General features: G+C 38.5%; 1 pseudogene across 1 annotated transcript; it reads right to left on the reverse strand.

The window, feature by feature from the left end:
• Positions 1 to 913: 913 nt before the first annotated feature.
• LOC309972388 (activator of 90 kDa heat shock protein ATPase homolog 2-like) lies at positions 914 to 1,878 on the reverse strand (annotated as a pseudogene). Its single transcript has one exon. The product of its transcript is annotated as an activator of 90 kDa heat shock protein ATPase homolog 2-like (transcript).
• Positions 1,879 to 10,825: the final 8,947 nt, after the last annotated feature.

A 10,825-nucleotide genomic window follows, 5' to 3' on the forward strand; every position in this document is an offset into this window, starting at 1 on the left:
TGGTTTCTTCACACTGCAGGAAGGTGAGAATGAGGTTTGTTAGGATTACTGTGACCTTACAAACGAGGCCCAGACTAGTACTAGCAGTAATCTGGGAGCACAACCTGGGTCTTTTGTTTCCCTGCCCAGTCCATTATGTAGTTTTTTAACTCTTTCCATTTTGAAGCTAATATATTATTGATATCCATCCAGTATTCACAGAAGAGGGAGAATGAAGGGGTTGTTAAAAAATTGTAGTTTGAACTTTGTAGCCCTATAATGAATGGGCTATTTCCTTTCTGGGTTCAATTTCAAAATGTAAACAAAAATGACTTCTTCAGTTCTAAAGTACTACTAGTACAGTAAACACTGTGCTTAATTTTTTTTGCTGACTTTTTAGGAGAATAATTTAAACAGATAGTAAGTTTGTTGCTCTTTTCAAGTAAACAATGAGAAGTCAGGTAGAATTTATCTACCAAAACATAAAAACACAAAGAAAAAAAGCAAATATATTTTAGAGGAAAAAGAAAGATAATTTTTTGTTTGTTTTTTAAGGGAAATGGTATCAACATGCCACTTATTATTTTTGTCTTCCTGAGCTAAAACCACAGCTGAAAGTAAGTTTTCTAGGACAACCTTTAGCTTGGGAAACTTCAACTATCTGTACTCAGGGACTCAATCTATCCCCAGAGGATCATCTATGGGAGGTAATGTTAATACCTAATTTCAGGTTGCTTGCTGCTTTTAACTCAATGCAGAGTCTAGTCATAGTAAAGATACAAACAATGCTTTAAATTCTGTATAAGTTCATGGATTTCATCCAATATGAATTAAGAGTTTTTGTCTTCGTTTTTAAAAGTAATAATAGGGAAGATGTTAACTTGACACTTTCTGATTACAAAAAGTAATGCCCTTATAAAATCTTCTAACTAATTCAACCATCTAGGGTGATCAGCTGCAGTAAACCTTTCATTTCTTCAAAATGCTGCTTCTGCCAACAGAATCTCATGTTTTCTTCTTTACAAACAGAAAGTCCTTTACATTTCAATTGTAATTTCACTTACTTTGGATGGGGCACAAAATTCAGTTCAACTTCTGGCCAGTTCCTACATCTCCACTCAATGATTATATTTTCATTTGTTAACAATTCCATATACTACGGTGATTTTCCCATCAAACATTTGTGATTTCCTTCCCTTTTCATCTTCTAATACAGCAGGAACCTTGTAAAACTTGTGCACCAAAGTTTCACATTGAAGACACTATACAGCTTCTCTACAAATGTATCAAATAGTTCCATCATGTGCAGTGCCACCACATTGGGAATCCTGATGCCCAATGCCATGGGAGATGAGGCCTGCAAGGTATTCTCACTCAGTCTCCTTTTAACAAGTGGCAATTCCTGAGTTGTCATAGCTTTGTTAGTAAATCATTCCCATCTTAAATTCCTTCCTATGTGCCTTCAGGCAATCTCAAAAAGCTTCCCTGCTCTTGACAGTACCTTCAGTTTTCATAATGTCCCCATCTTTATTTTTACTCACATTTGCCTCAATGTCATCTACTTCATTTTCTTCAGAAAGATTGAATATTTCTATCAATCCCTTGTGCTTTGCTCTAGACTCTTTAATTATACCTTTATAACCCAGTTTGATATTCAATCATAAAATGAAATAAGCTTTCCTTTCCAGTTGCTGCAGAAAACCTCACCTTCCACTTGCTTCAGCTTACTGATCTTGCAGCAGCCAGCCTATTCTCTACAACAGTGACCACCAGTAGCTCATGGAACTTCCCCTTGGACCAGCTGGTGACATCCTGCTCTGTCCATTGCCAGTCGTTCATGTTGGTCTGTCCTCCCACTCCTCCATGATCCAGGGCAGGTCCCCTGCCCCACTTGGCCATGTCTGCACAGGTGCTGCAGCCTCGTTCAGATTCAACACATGATATATCCTGGAGAATGTTCTATGTGCAATTGAGAAGAATGCCTATTCTGTGTTTTTGGATGGAATGTTTTGTATATGTCTGTTAGGTCCTTCTGGTCTAGTGTGTAGTTTAAGTCCAATGTTTCCTTATTGATTTTTTCATCTGGATGATCTATCAATTGTTGAAAGTAGGGTATCAAAGTCCTTTACTATTATTGTACTGCTGTCTATTTCTCTCTTCAGATCTGTTAATATTTGCCTTATATATTTAGGGGATCCAATATGGGTACATAAATACTTACAAATGTTATATCCTTTTGTTGGATTGCCTCCTTTAATATTATATAATAACCTCCTTTGTCTCTTATTGCAGACTATTTTATGTGGTATAAGTATAGCTACCCCTACCCTCTTTGGGGCTTCATTTCATGGAATACCTTCTTCCATCCCTTCAGTTTCAGTCTGTATGTGTCCTTAAAGCTGAAGTCTCTTGTAGTTAGCATATATTTGAATGTTGTGTTTTTTAACCCATTCAGCTACTCTATGCCTTTTGATTGGAGAATTTAGTCCACTTACATTTAGAGTAATTGTTGAAAGGTAAAGACTTATTTCTCCATTTTATTTGTTGTTCTGTGACTGTTTTATAATTCCTTTGTTTCTTTCTTCTTCCCTTGCTCTCTTCTTTTTATATGATGATTTTCTGTAGTTGTATGCTTAGATTCCCTTCTCTTTATCTTTTGTGTATTTACATAGGTTTTTGCTTTGTGATTACCATGAGACTTACATAAAACATCTCATATTTGTAACAGTTTATTTTAAGCTTGTTAATAAATTAACTTTGAATGCATAATAAAGCTTTACATTTTTACTATCCCACTCATGCACACACACATTTTATAATTTTGATGTTAAAATTTACATCTTTTATCTTGTGTATCCATTAACAAATTATTGTAGTTCCAGTTATTTTTAATACTTTTTTATAACTTTCATATGAAGTGATGATTAATTTACTCCATTAAAATTTTAATCAGAGTTCATTTTACTTTCGAAGGAAAATAATTCAGATATTAGAGCACGATTAAATCATAATTGTTCAGCTTCAATCTGTATTTATTATAAATGTCATTTAAACATTTTATTAGGTAAGTCATTTTGCAAGATTAAAAAACTATTATTTCTGATCAATATGTATTGAATTCCTAAGTAAGACTGCTCTATACTCAATGGTTTGCCCTAAACACAGACTCTATATTTAACTTAAAACTTTTATAAGGTATTTCTTTAAATTAAGAAAATTTTATATAACAAGGTATTGTTGAGATACTCAGCTATAAAATTGAGATATTGACAGTACCATTGGAATTATAATAATGGACTGAATGTGAGATTCTGAAAAAGGTGATGTTTCATGCTGAATCACCTACAGCAACTTGTATTTGCAGGGCACTTTGCCAGGTTGGATTTGCACTCCGTGACTCAGGATTCTTGATAAAGATAACTTCCCAGTGTGGGAGAGTATAACAAAACATTTTTAATAATATGTTCTAACAAATTGAGTTTGAATTGCATGACTCATCTTTATTTCTCTAGTCAATTTTAGATTCATTTCTTTGCAGAATCCTAGATTGTACTTAAGTGTTTCTCAAGGTCATTCATAGATTTTGGATTCCAAGTTCATAGAGACCTTGGCCTAAGTCCTGATACTATCTTTTAACAGGTTTATGAGTTCGGGAAAGTTACATAACCTTCTAAGCCTGCTTTCTCTCATGTATATAATAGAAATAATAGATAATTGTACCTGCCTCATAGGACTGGGGTGAGAATTAAATAAGAAATTGCATATAAATGTTTATCTCATGCCTGATAAGTAGAAAAAAATGAATAAATGTTAGCTATTATATTATTATTATTTATTTGACAATGCCCCTTCCTCTAGTGGTTTTCATAGAGACATTGCAAATATAATCAAACTGGACCCACATTCTTAGAATTCAAAGTCAGTTCCACTGTATGCTCATGTCTACACAAAGCTACTGATAGAACTGGATCCCAAAGTTGGAATTCAAACCAGAAGATCTGCTTTGTTGTGTATATGACAATGTACACAAATGTCTTTTCACAGACCTACCTTTCAGCTGTGTTTAGCTTCTGTAATACAGATACAAACTAATTTAGACTTTGTTGCAAGATAGATTGCATAGGCAGCATGATTTGAAGCAATTGGAGTAGGTGGCTTTTGAGAAAGCTAAGCCGAAATGAAATGTATTTCATTACGGGTTTATTCTTGAGATGCAAAATATTTTAGGAAGACTAAGTCTTGATGTATTAACTTCTGCATTTGCCCCTTTTAGTTTTCAGTTTCAAGGCAGGCCCAGATGGGAATATCAAAAAGGAAATGCCCATCTTATGTGTACACCCTGTGTGGTACCTTTGACTTACAAAGATATTTGTTTTTGAGAGGATAATTAAACTGTCCTTATCCAATGTCTCTTGCACATTACATATGTGCATTTTTACAAAGGAAAAAACAAAACCTGACTGCAAAGCATAATTATAAATGGTAATAGTTACATTTTCATCATATGTATGCAATAAATAAGTCTGTCAAATCTAGAATTTGGAATTTGTAGTGTGCTTCCCTCCTGTACTGGTATATTTATTTTGCTCCTCTGCTAATGAGGCTAGCTTTAGATAGCCATGAGCATCAGTCTCAAATAAAAATTAAAAGTCAGTATATTACATTTCTCCTGTTCTTTCTGAATATTACATTGCTCCATAAGCTCATTGATGCTGGAATTCTATCTCTCCTTTGGCACAATTTTCCTCTGTGGTATGATGCTATGAATATTTATGATACAATAAAACAATATAATAATAGGCATTTCCTAAACTTGTGCTGCATATATCTTCAGACAGGAGCTGGGAGGGCCAAATCTGTTAACTCCCACTAGAGAAGATCTTTATGTCCTGTGAAATAGATGGCTGTCCCAAAGACCTTCACTTCCACGTGAGTTAAATGGCTTCTGTACTGAAACATTCCGAGAAGAATTTTTTCTTCTTCCATGTATAGTTTGGACTCTCATCATCTCTGAAATATTGCCAGATTTTCCTTACATTGAGTAGGCATCAATTGATATCCTTATTCATCCTTCCTGTGTCAACCACTACAATTCATTCTTTTATAGCCACCTTAAATCTTTAGTCTCTAAAATTCCAGGGTCCAGAATACTCTGAGCGGATTATTATCTTGCTCAGTGAAGCGGTACTGCTTCATCCTCACTCATCCTCCATCACTTAACTGACTGGATTTCTTTTCGTTTATAAATTTAACTCAAATTGTTTTCTTTTTTCAAATATTTGCCAAACTTTCTCATTCCAGCCAATTTTCCCAGCTTGATACCTGCTTAGCTACACATAATGCTCCTGATCTGTGACTTTGGATATTTCCCCATGTCAGTCCCTGCAGTCATTCTTCTTATCTATGTTATTAATATAGTTAGAATTCATTCCATTTCCCATTAATAATTACTGGAAAAACAGGTTTTTTTATTTTATCAACTATTAAAGAAATTCTGACGTTCATATTATATGAATATCCTGATATTTTTATTGTAAAACTTCTTGGAATTATTTTAAAGCTATAAGATACCTCAAAAACACTTCTTCAACGTTTTTTGGGGGGGGGAGTGTGTGTGTGTGTGTGTGTGTGTGGGTGTGGGTGTGGGTGTGTGTTTGTGTAAGAGAAAGAGACAGAAACAAAAACATAGACAGAAAATGCACTTTAATACATTTTTACAGGGGAAGGTTTTTGGGAGACAGTTATCCACGAGTTTCTCACATTTCTGCATGCCTTATGAGCAGAGGCACAGGCCTTTGTTCTGGACTATTATTTCAAGGATGTTAGTATAGCAAACAACCTCAGGAGATAGAGGTAGTTTCTGCCTCTGGAGCAAAAGGCAGTTTTATTTTTTGTTTTGTTTCTTTGTTTTTGTTGTTCTTGTTTGTTTATATCACTGCCCAGTATAATGAAAACATGTTTATCTTTGGTTAAAACGTAGGCATGTTTTCTACCTATTACAGAGGACTTGGTTTCTCTAACTCATGTTTTGTGTCTCGTACTATAACCCACTACATGTTCAGATGTCAGCTGAACCTCTTCGTGCCACCCTATGGGAATTGGAGCCTGGGGAACCAGTGTAAACACTGACAGTCTGGCTATTACTGTCATTGGAAATAATAAAGTCCTTTGTCTCCTATCCCAGGGGTTTATTTTTTATTTATTTATTTTTTGCCTTCTCTGAGTATCTATGAAAGAGAGGCAGAGTAACTTGCTAGTCAGGTAAAATCTCAAACCCCTCCATTGTCCTGAGAGATGGGATGCTGGTGGAGACATGCCTTTCTGCAAGAATAAAGATAAGGGTCTCATGGCTGATTAACAGGAGAAGAGGGAAGTTAGAAGAGGGAAGTGTATGTGAGAAGATCAAGTGGGTATAAAAAGTCCTCCATTTTATTTTCTTTTACTTAAGAGAAATTGTGGAGATGATTTCAGGCCAAGCACTAGGAAGTAGATGTAAAGACAATTTCAAATGATGCCCTAGGTATTGCTAATTCTTTTGTAAGAGGGGAAACTGAAGGCTCTCATCCACTGATCATCCTCAGGGCTATTTCTTTGCATTAACTGGTACTAGGAATTGTCCTGGAGTTCGGTGGCAGAAAGTTCTACCACCATTCGTTAAAAAGAGATGTGCTGATGGGCTTTCCTGGTGGTGTAGTGGCTGAGAGTCCGCCTGCCGATGCAGGGGACACAGGTTCGTGCCCCGGTCCAGGAGGATCCCACATGCCGCGGACCGGCTGGGCCCGTGAGCCATGGCCACTGAGCCTGCGCGTCTGGAGCCTGTGCTCCGCAACGGGAGAGGCCACAACAGTGAGAGGCCTGCATACCGCAAAAAAAAAAAAAAAAAAAAAAAAAGAGATGTGCTGAAGGAAGAGTAGAGGGAACTTCATGACCACTGAGAGTAGAAAGCAGGTAAGCCATTAGAATTTTGGTTAGTTGGCTGGGTAGATGAGACATGGGAAATAATGCCTGACTTGGGCATATAATACCTATTAAGGAAGAATGGCGATAGAAGGGTGGTCTTGTGACTTAGTGCCTTCTGCAGTCTAGCATGCCAACACTAGATGTTTTCAGAGACGACAATAAATGGTCTCAGGGCTTTGTGCAGGGGGTCCTAGCTACTATGAGGGAGCTTTGACCCTTTCAGGTAGATTTCCATGAGAAAGAAAACTCCTTTGGGAAAGCAGCATTGATAAGGACTTGTGCTCTTACTGCCCTGGGTGAGCTTTACAATGCTGTTGGAAGTGACCCACTAATGAGTAAGAAATGGACCCAAAGAAGCCTAGTAAATTTGTTCAGTAAGCAATGTCACTTTGGAAAACTCCCCTAGGCCTTACATTGAAACTGAGAAAGAACTTAAGTTGTTATTTTGATAATGGAACTTCAGATGTCCTAGATTAAGGTGGAATAAAAGAAGTCTCCACTGCATATGTCACATCCAAACAATCCAAAGGGAATAAATCCACAGCCTCGACCAGAAAGCAATGTGACTATGGCAGTTGGATCAAAGGTTCCCCAAAGCTAAAATAGCTGGTGTCGGTGTGTGTAATCTTGGTGCTCATATATGGCTTTGGGTGGACTGAAAACATTGGAGGTTCATTTAGTTGAGCTGTATGTAGACACCACTCTGCTCACAATGGAAAGTAAACATGACTTGCTTTCTGATTCCTCCAGGCTCTCTCATTCCGCCCTCTTCATTAACCTGTCTTCAGCCACTTTAAAGGGAAAGATGATTTTGGATGAGTTCTAGGTGTCCCTTGACTCCATGAAAAACCAAAGGCCATACGCTTCCATCTAGATTTGCAGGGGAATTTGGAGGAAGGAAAAAATTCAAATGTGTATAATTCTGTTGGAGAAAGGTCCCAAGTCACAATCCCTCCTGATTCTGTAGTTCAAGGGATACCCAGATTTAGGTAATGAGATTTGGGCTGGGTACACATTAGGGAAGGGGAGTTAATATGTCTTGTGGATGGGGCCCTTTGGGTCAGTTCAATGTACTGTTGTGATTTCTGCTCCTGAATGTACAATTTTATTAATTTATATGTGTTTACTGAATCCAGAATGGATTCTCCCAATTAGGAAGTATCACATATAGAAAATTGTTAGTGGGACATGTAAACCAGATCCTCTGCCTGTCTCCTCCAAGGTGGTCCATCAGAAGTGATGTATAATCCAAGGACAACAAGTGGAAATCACAGTCTCAAGGTCTTAAAGATAGCAGGGATAGGTTGCAATACCACCACAACAGCCCTGTGTGGCCAGTGAAAAATAATAATGGGAGATGGAGGCTTATACTGGATTATTGGCAACTGAGTCTTGTTGCTACTATAGCCCCACAGATGATTTCCATTACACCTACTGATTTCACTTGGTATGCTGTGTTAAACATTGGCAAAACTTTATTTTCTATCCCACTGGCACCTGAGGATCAAGACCAGTGTAGCTTCATGCAGCAAGGCCTCCAGTATGCATTTGCAGTACTCCCCTGGGGGTACCTACGCTCCCCTGACATTTGCCTTCAGGGGGGTGGCCTAGGTAACATTAATGTCTCTACTTTACGAAGTCTGAAGTCTTCACTAAATAGATGACAGCCTGCAGGTTTGCAACTTTGAAGCCTCAGTGTAAATGGTCTTGACTTCAGTGTTACTACATTTCTCCCAGCAAGAGTGGCTGATAAACCCCAACAAAATTTAGAGACGTGCTAGCCAAGGAGTATCTTGAGACTATGTGAGTGTATATCAAAGCTCTCAACCCCTCTGGCAATCAAGGAAAAACTGTCTCTTGGCCCCTCCTCAAAGAGAGATCCAACAATTTATAGAACTCTTTGAGTATTGAAGACGGTACATGTCTCGAGTGGGCATTCTACTTGGAACATGATATTGGCTAGTTCACAAATATGCATCCTTTGAATGGGACCCACACCAAAACTGTGGGTTGGAAGCTATCAAGTGAGCTTTGCATGATCTCTACACAAATGACCTCTGTGACTGATGATATTGCTGATTGGAATCTCTGGCAAAGGGAAGCACCATACATCCAGAGATGCCTCTTGCAACAGTGACATAGTTAAATCATAAAGATAACGACCACTTGGTTGAGAACATTGCTTGCCAATATCCCCTTACAGTAGCCCACACTGGCCAAAGTGAGGGAAATAAGGGAGCTCTATAAGTTCTATTAAATTGCCTTTGTCACTTTTGCACTTCTGCACCTATCCCTTCTGAGTGTGAGCAGTGGATAACTGAAAAAGGTGAAGTTATAGCTACTGTAATGGGACACAGATATTTTATGGCAGTGGAGGAAGAGCATCACCCTGGAACTGGAGAGGGAACATCTTACACTCCGGGAGACATGGATGAGAAAGTAACATTGATACTTTTTTTTCTTTCAGACCATCCCTGGAGTCTTCCTCAAGATAAAGGCCCTCATGTATCTCTCTCAAACTAATGAGCACTTAAATTTAACTGATTTCAGGATCTGTTCTCCCCCACCAGGCAGCTCTGGTCACCATTGGATTGCCATTCCTCTTAAAATGACCAGAAGCCTATCAAAGGGGCTGATGATGGCCCTGGTCCCTACACTTCACAGTACAATTCCTGTCAACACCTTTAGTATCTGCTTCACCCCTATGCCAAGTACTGTAGTTCAGTGATGCTACAGAGTGGATAAAAGCCACCCAGCTGATGATGCAGAAAAGTAGGACAGAGCAGACTGACTGTCCTCAGACACTACCTTCAAAAACAATAACTAGATTCAATCGTTCAAACTAAACTGAGAAACATAAGATCTACTAGCTGGTTATGAGGCCACACTGGAGCGGAGTCAAAGTGTGCTACTGGATAATGTAGACCGCCCCCCCTTCAGTGGCCCCAATAGCACTTTCTTTTTAGGGATACCACGTGTACGCTTAGGACTCTATGTCTTGTGTGGAAACCAAGCATTAGCTTATTTCTCTCCCCCAAATGGTGATTATAACCTTAGGAGTGGTCACAAGAGACGTCCAAGTTTTTAAGGAAATACTCCTAGAGAATAACATAGCCCTTAGATGACTGCGCCATCTTCCCAAAATGATTACTTGGGCAAGCTTTCCAGAAAGGGAACTGATTTGTACTTGCACCCACCTTGCAGTCAGTTTTCCCTACAATGTGAGTTGTCCAACTAGAAAAGGTGATACAAAATTTGTCTTTGTTATTAGGTGAGGTGATCAAAGACACTGCCTCAGTCCTGGTATGTATTCAGGTTAGTAGTAACTCAGTGATCAGGCTTGTGACGGATGATATTGCCCTCAAATTTTCTCCTTGAGTGCCAAGGTAGAGTCTTCTGTAATCTCTAAAACTCCTGCTGTATGAGACTAAGGCCACAGGCAAAGTTGAAAGGTCAATGTGGAAATTTAAGGAGAAAAACACCTAGATTTCTGAGGTAGATCCAGATGGTTTGTGAGATCTGCTCAGCTGGTTGGGTCTGGGACAGTTGATGTTAATACTGCAAATTTCCGCATACTGCAGCTCAGAGCCCTATTGATACCAGCCTTAATGAAATGTAGTGTGAGCCAAATGGAACATATTTAGCCCTAATCTCTATCAGCCAGATTAATCAATGTGGCTGACAGAGGGCTATGCTCAGAGGAAAAATTTTCCGGATGCCAAGACAGTGTTGGTTGGAGAGGTGGATATCATTAGAAGACACGTCTCCATAGGTGTTGCCTGTTTATTGCTCAGTATGACAAAGATAGTGTTTCTCTTGGAGGCAAAGATCAGGCAGGTTTACTGCCCATTATAAAAGATTCAGTTTCCCTAAGGTTGGAATCCCA

This window comes from Leucopleurus acutus (assembly GCF_964270905.1).
Source record: "Leucopleurus acutus genome assembly, chromosome: 15".
Classification (NCBI taxonomy): domain Eukaryota; kingdom Metazoa; phylum Chordata; class Mammalia; order Artiodactyla; family Delphinidae; genus Leucopleurus; species Leucopleurus acutus.